Source organism: Daktulosphaira vitifoliae, unplaced genomic scaffold, assembly GCF_025091365.1.
Source record: "Daktulosphaira vitifoliae isolate Bord-2020 unplaced genomic scaffold, ASM2509136v1 Scaffold_4, whole genome shotgun sequence".
NCBI classification, from domain to species: Eukaryota; Metazoa; Arthropoda; class Insecta; order Hemiptera; family Phylloxeridae; genus Daktulosphaira; species Daktulosphaira vitifoliae.
This window is the reverse complement of record NW_026099575.1, coordinates 42,929,455-42,935,454: the sequence shown is the minus strand read 5'-3', so window position 1 is coordinate 42,935,454 and position 6,000 is coordinate 42,929,455. Positions and strand designations below refer to the sequence as shown.

The window sequence follows — 6,000 nt, the reverse complement described above, 5'->3', positions numbered from 1 at the left end:
ACGTACGGTTGCCGAGTTGGTAAAATTTATGTTTTACACGCTTGGGGTACGAGGTTCCAACCCGCATATGGCAATGAATTTTTTGCATTTTTTCTTAATTCTTTTTAAGTTAGAATAAATTTTCAACTCCTTTGATTTTTATCTCATTTAGATTCAATAACTTCAATAAAGTTCTAGGATCCCATCACTGTAGTCGCCACTCGCAAGAAGAAATTTCTTATTCATATTAAAATTATTTTACTATATTTTAAGTTTTAGCTTCGATGAAAATCTGAGAAGATATTTTTTTATGACTATCATTTATTTTCTCTGCTCTAACATGACCTACTTTTTTCAACGATACGTCAAATGACTACAATTCGTATCTAGTTGAAGATATTACCCTCAAAAATTGATANAATGACTACAATTCGTATCTAGTTGAAGATATTACTCTCAAAAATTGAAAAAAAAATTCTAATTTATCAATTAAACAGTTAGTTATTACATCGTCTCCATAAAGACAATTAAAATCATTAATTTCTAATGTTTTCAAAATATTTATTAACGAATGAAGTTTGATATAATAGGTTTCAACTACAAAATTAAATCATTTTACTTTGTAATTAAATAATTTTTTTACTCTATTTGTGTGTGCTACTACTAGACTATAATATTTCAAATTTTTTGGTAACATGATGCTATATAAAACACAAATCTAAAAAAAAAAAATGATTTTTAGTTTCATCTAAATTTAACGATGGATTTATACAATTCTAATCAAATTTTATAATACGCTCAATTGAGTAAATCTTTTTAACAACTTTTTTTTTATTGGTTCTTTTAGTTAAAGTTAATCATTAAAATTAATTAAGTTCTGAATATTTTCATTGTAGAATCTTTTTAAACACGAAATATTAACTAGAAATGATTACTATGATTTATATTTAAGTGATCTGTTACGATAAAAATGTAAAAAAAATCGAACTTTGCTGATAAATGTACTGTAAATAGTAATTATATAATTTCTTGATTTCATATTTATCTTAACAATTTCATTTTTTTCTATTTAATAATGTCAATTTCATACTTGAAAGTTGAGCTAAAAGTTGTGGTAATAAATTCATTTTGTTTTTTATTATAAACTTTCACTTTAAATGACGAAATAAAGAAGGTTAAAAATTATTACTTTTAACATATTAAAAATCAATATCAATAATAATTTGAAAACAATTCAATATAAAAATTATATAATATATAATTTGTAATGTTGCAGAATTTATATCAGTTTTTAATAAATCTTATCAGTTAATGGTGAGTGTATTAGGTATTATGTATGTCCCCAATAATAAAATTAGCTTATACAGGGTGATTTTTTTATCATAACCCACTCAATAACTTGCAGAATAATAATAATTTAAACATTTTTTTTTTTCATTATCTTTAGTTACACATTATTCTTGAATTTTTAACTATGTAATACTTTTTAAGTTCATCCCTTATGCCTTGGAGGGGGGTCAACTTTGTTTTTTTAAATGGTAACACATATTTTTAATTTAATAAAATGTTTGAGTTTTTAATTTAATAGTAAATGGCATTTGAATTTTTAATATAACTTTATTAGCTTATTAGATATAAACATTTAAAGTTTCAAAATTTTGAGTTAATATACATGTATAATACACATGGGATTGTAAATACAGGTAGTTAATAGGATTTTTATGACAATGCTGTCTCAGTCACGGATTGTTTATTATCAATTATGATTATCAATAGATATACTTTCTGTATTGTCAGTTAGTGTATTTATAAACTCATAACAATGTGCTTTACTATCATTGATAATAACAATGCTGTGTACCTGCTAATATCGATGTCATAAAAAATCAATTAGCTACCTGTATTTGTAATTCCTTGTGTATTATACCTATATATTAACTCGAAAATTTGAAACTTTAAATGATTATATTTAATAAACGAATTAAGTTATATTAAAAATTCAAATGCCATTGACTATTAAATTAAAAACTCAAATATTTTATTAAATTCAAAATATGTGTTACCATTTAAAAAAACAAAGTTGACCCCCTTCCAAGGCATAAAGGATGAACTAAAAAAGTATTACATAGTTAAAAATTCAAAAATAATATGTAACTAAAGATAATGAAAAAAAAAAATGTTTAAATTATTATTATTCTGCAAGTAATTGAGTGGGTTATGATAAAAAAATCACGCTGTATATTAGTCAACCGATCCAATGGTCAGTACCCGATTTGTTGTGACAGTTGACCGCACACAGTGCATCCCTACACTCTTGTATTCTCCCTATGAACCAGTTCAAAGTTGGTACCCCCACCATCCGGTGACATCATGATCACCGGCCATAACACAAATGCCGCTACAACAGATTTTTGTCTCACCTATACTGCCGAAGCGACAAGTCTTGTTTTCTTTATATAATTTTTATTTTGAAAACCACGTTTTTTTTGTATTTTTTTTGTCCTCCGTTTTTTTTTTTATTAAAATAAATTGTCGAGTGGATCTTCTGTCGACTTGTATCAACCCGGCTGTTCATATTTTTTTTGTCCTCCTTTTTTTTTTATTTAAACAAAACGTCGAGATGATGATGCTAATGATGATGACGATGTGAGACACAACTATGGCCGGTGGTGGGTTTAGCATCATTATTATATATCATATTTAGCATAAATTGGCACTCCTCAAAATCAAAAACATCAACAAATACAACATCAATAAACCCCCCTTTTACCCCCTTTTTAATTTGTGTATCAAGCACCTCCTTTTTTTTTTTTTCTCCTTTCATATGAATATATTTAATCTAAAATAGTAATTATAAATTTTTTAATTAAATAATTAAAAAATGTTGTTATATTATATNAAAGATAACAAATCGTATCTAGTCGAAGACATCACCCTTTTCCTTCATTTTTATTAATATTGGTTTTTTTTTTTTGTTTTTATCAAAATCTAGTAGCTCCGTCAACAAGTACTATCTTGTTTGGCGCAGCTACTAGGTCACTGTCCAATGTTCCCCCTGGGCAGTGGGTAATTAGTAGGCCCTCTGTTTTGGCTGAAACCTTACAAATTTTATATTATATTTTTGAATCTAAGAATATAATAAGAAGATATAATGAAAGAAATAGCTGATGTTGCCTTTGTAATTATCTACCAATTTCTTAGAATTAAACATTATCTACAGATTTGCATCGAAGCGTTTCCTATAATAGTGATTTTAATGACTGTCAGATTAAATCTATATCACAACTATGCCACATCCCCACGATTCCGCGATTCCACTGTGCTGGGTTTTTTATATATTACACTTATCAATCATAAAATTTGTAATGATGATATAAAATAGAAAATAGGAGTTCATTTTTCTTTTGGAATAATCCACTAGTTTTTTAAAATTAAACACTATCTATAGATTTGCATCGAATCGTTTCTATAGTAGTGATTTTAATCACTGTCAGATATCATCTTTACTTGTCCCAAATATGCTACGGCCACATTATGCCGCAACCCCACTGTGCTAACGTTTTCTTTTTTTTAATTTGCCTTTTTTTACTATTGTTATGAAACATATAGTTATAGTTTTTCATTAATTTGTCAAGAAAAAGATAATTTTTCAAACTTTAACAATATAACATTGTATTTGTATTTTAATGCGTTTTTTACATTCAGAATAGTAAATTTAAACACTACTAACCTGTAGGTGATATCATTATTGAAATCATTTTAAATATGTGATTTATGAAGACTAATTGTTATAATGTCAAATACATTAAAATCTATTTGTTTTATTTACGAAAAATCTTATTTTAGAATAAACTATTAATATTTCTAATATTTTAGTATAAATTGCAAAACAACGTACGTAAAATTAATCAGCTAAAATTTAAATATTTAAATAATTATTTTTTAAATTGTTACTTTCTTAAAATCTTTACAATGCATTTAAAAACTATACTAATCTTTTGTTTAGTATGTTTTTCAACGACACAAAGGTAAGTAATTATTTATATATTTTTTTCACAAATATAATACATAAAAATTTAAAGAGCGATGGACTTAATGCAATCCAAATACAATTCTTGCAAATTTCGGTAAAAAAGTATAATGATATGGAAATAGTAAACAAAGTGATAAAATATTTTAATGTCAATAAAGAATACCATTATAACACAGAAGGTATATATTACGTAAAACTTTTAGCTTTCCTAATAGATAATAAATTTGTAAATATGTATGTTTCCATTTAAAAAATAAAGTTGATACCATAGATATCAAGTTAATATAAGTTGGTAATGGTTTTTTGTGACGCCGCTATTACAGATATTTTTGTCAATTATGACTTTATCAAGAGATATGCTTTCTGTATAATCTGTTGGTGTATTTATTACTTCAAAAAATTTGCCTTACTACCATTAATAATAAACACTCTGTATATGTGATAGCGACGTCATAGAAAAACCAATTAGCTACCTGTATTTGTAATTCCTTTTGTGTTATACATGTATATTAACTCAACAATTTGAAACTTTAAAGTTTTATATCTAATAAACGAATAATGTTATATTAACAATTTAAATACCATTTACTATTAAAATAAAAACTCGAATAAAAATAAAAACTAACACACATGTACAGCACTATAATTTGCGCATTCGCAGTATACATTTGCAGTTCTGTTGTAGTAGCGGCTACCAGTATTAGACCGACAATGGCATATGTTAACGTTTATCATACTGTCAGATCAGGTTTTTTATAACCAGTATTATGTCAGTCTTATGTCAGCAATTGTAGCTAAATACTGATATTCAATACTGGATCAATACTTAAATAATACGCCAGCCAATATTACACAATTACGGGCTAGCTAATGGTCAGTTACCAGTACTGAAGTAATACTTCACTCGTTGTTAATACTGAGTCAAAAATGTCTTCTTGAGTAGCCGAACAAGTTTATTAGTTTTTTCATCAGAAAAAATCAATGATTTAAAATATTGATACTGATTTGTAAAAAAATATTTGTTTGGTTCACTGTTTAGATTTTTTGTTTAAAAATCATTTAATTTTATTTAATAAGCAAAGAAAACTTACGTGTCACCCATTTTCCTTATAATTAAAAAATTATGAAACTCAAATAGTTTTATTATTTGTTTCTATTATTAACTGAGAAGATATTGGTTTTACTATCATATGTTTTTTTTTTGTCTGTTACCACTATTTCTCAGCTCTCACCGAACGGATTTCTTTCAACGATACATCAAAAGATAACAAATCGTATCTAGTCGAAGACATCACCCTCAAAAATTGAAAAAATTTCTCTCGTTCCCCGTAAATAGGGAATTCTCTAAAAAAATTACAAATTTTTTTTTTAATTTTACAAATTGAAAAAAGTGTCAGGCGCTCACTATACAAAAAATATGACATAAAGCACCCATGCTTTTATCACAATAATACTAGTACTTTTCGTTCATTATTGTCTTAAGTTAATTTAAAAAATTATTTTTAACTTTTTAGTTCGATGTACTTTAAAAGCGTGTTTTTTAGTTTTTTTAAACTATATTTATTTTTCACTTTTTAGTTTCATGTTATGATAGTAGTTAATATCAATATCATGGTTGTAACGGGTAACGGAAATACAGGGTTCGATTCCGACTAGGGAGTCAGAGACGGCTACCACATCCAAGGAAAGCAGCAGGCGCGTAAATTACTCACTTCCGGAACGTGGAGGTAGTGACGAAAAATGACGATGCGGAAATTATCCCCCGTAATCGGAATGAATACACTACATATCTCTGAATGAGAATAAAGTGTATTATTATATAAATTTTAATAGTAATTAGAATATATATATATATACATATATAGCGACTTAAGTACGTAAACGTATCATGCACTAGGTATAGCCGTGTTTTGTTGGTGGGCGAGTCGGACTATCGTTATATCTGAGGTATAAACGGCGGTAGGAATATATACATAAGCCGTATGCAC

The 6,000-nt window shown here is 26.7% G+C and overlaps 1 long non-coding RNA gene across 1 annotated transcript in view; it reads left to right on the top strand.

Moving 5' to 3' along the window:
* Positions 1–1,293, top strand: part of LOC126906015 (uncharacterized) — a 16,483-nt gene extending 15,190 nt beyond the window's left edge. Inside the window, exon 4 of the long non-coding RNA XR_007704161.1 lies at positions 1,256–1,293. This is a non-coding gene — a long non-coding RNA (uncharacterized LOC126906015). The remainder of the gene's footprint in view (positions 1–1,255) is intronic.
* The last annotated feature ends 4,707 nt before the right edge of the window (positions 1,294–6,000 follow it).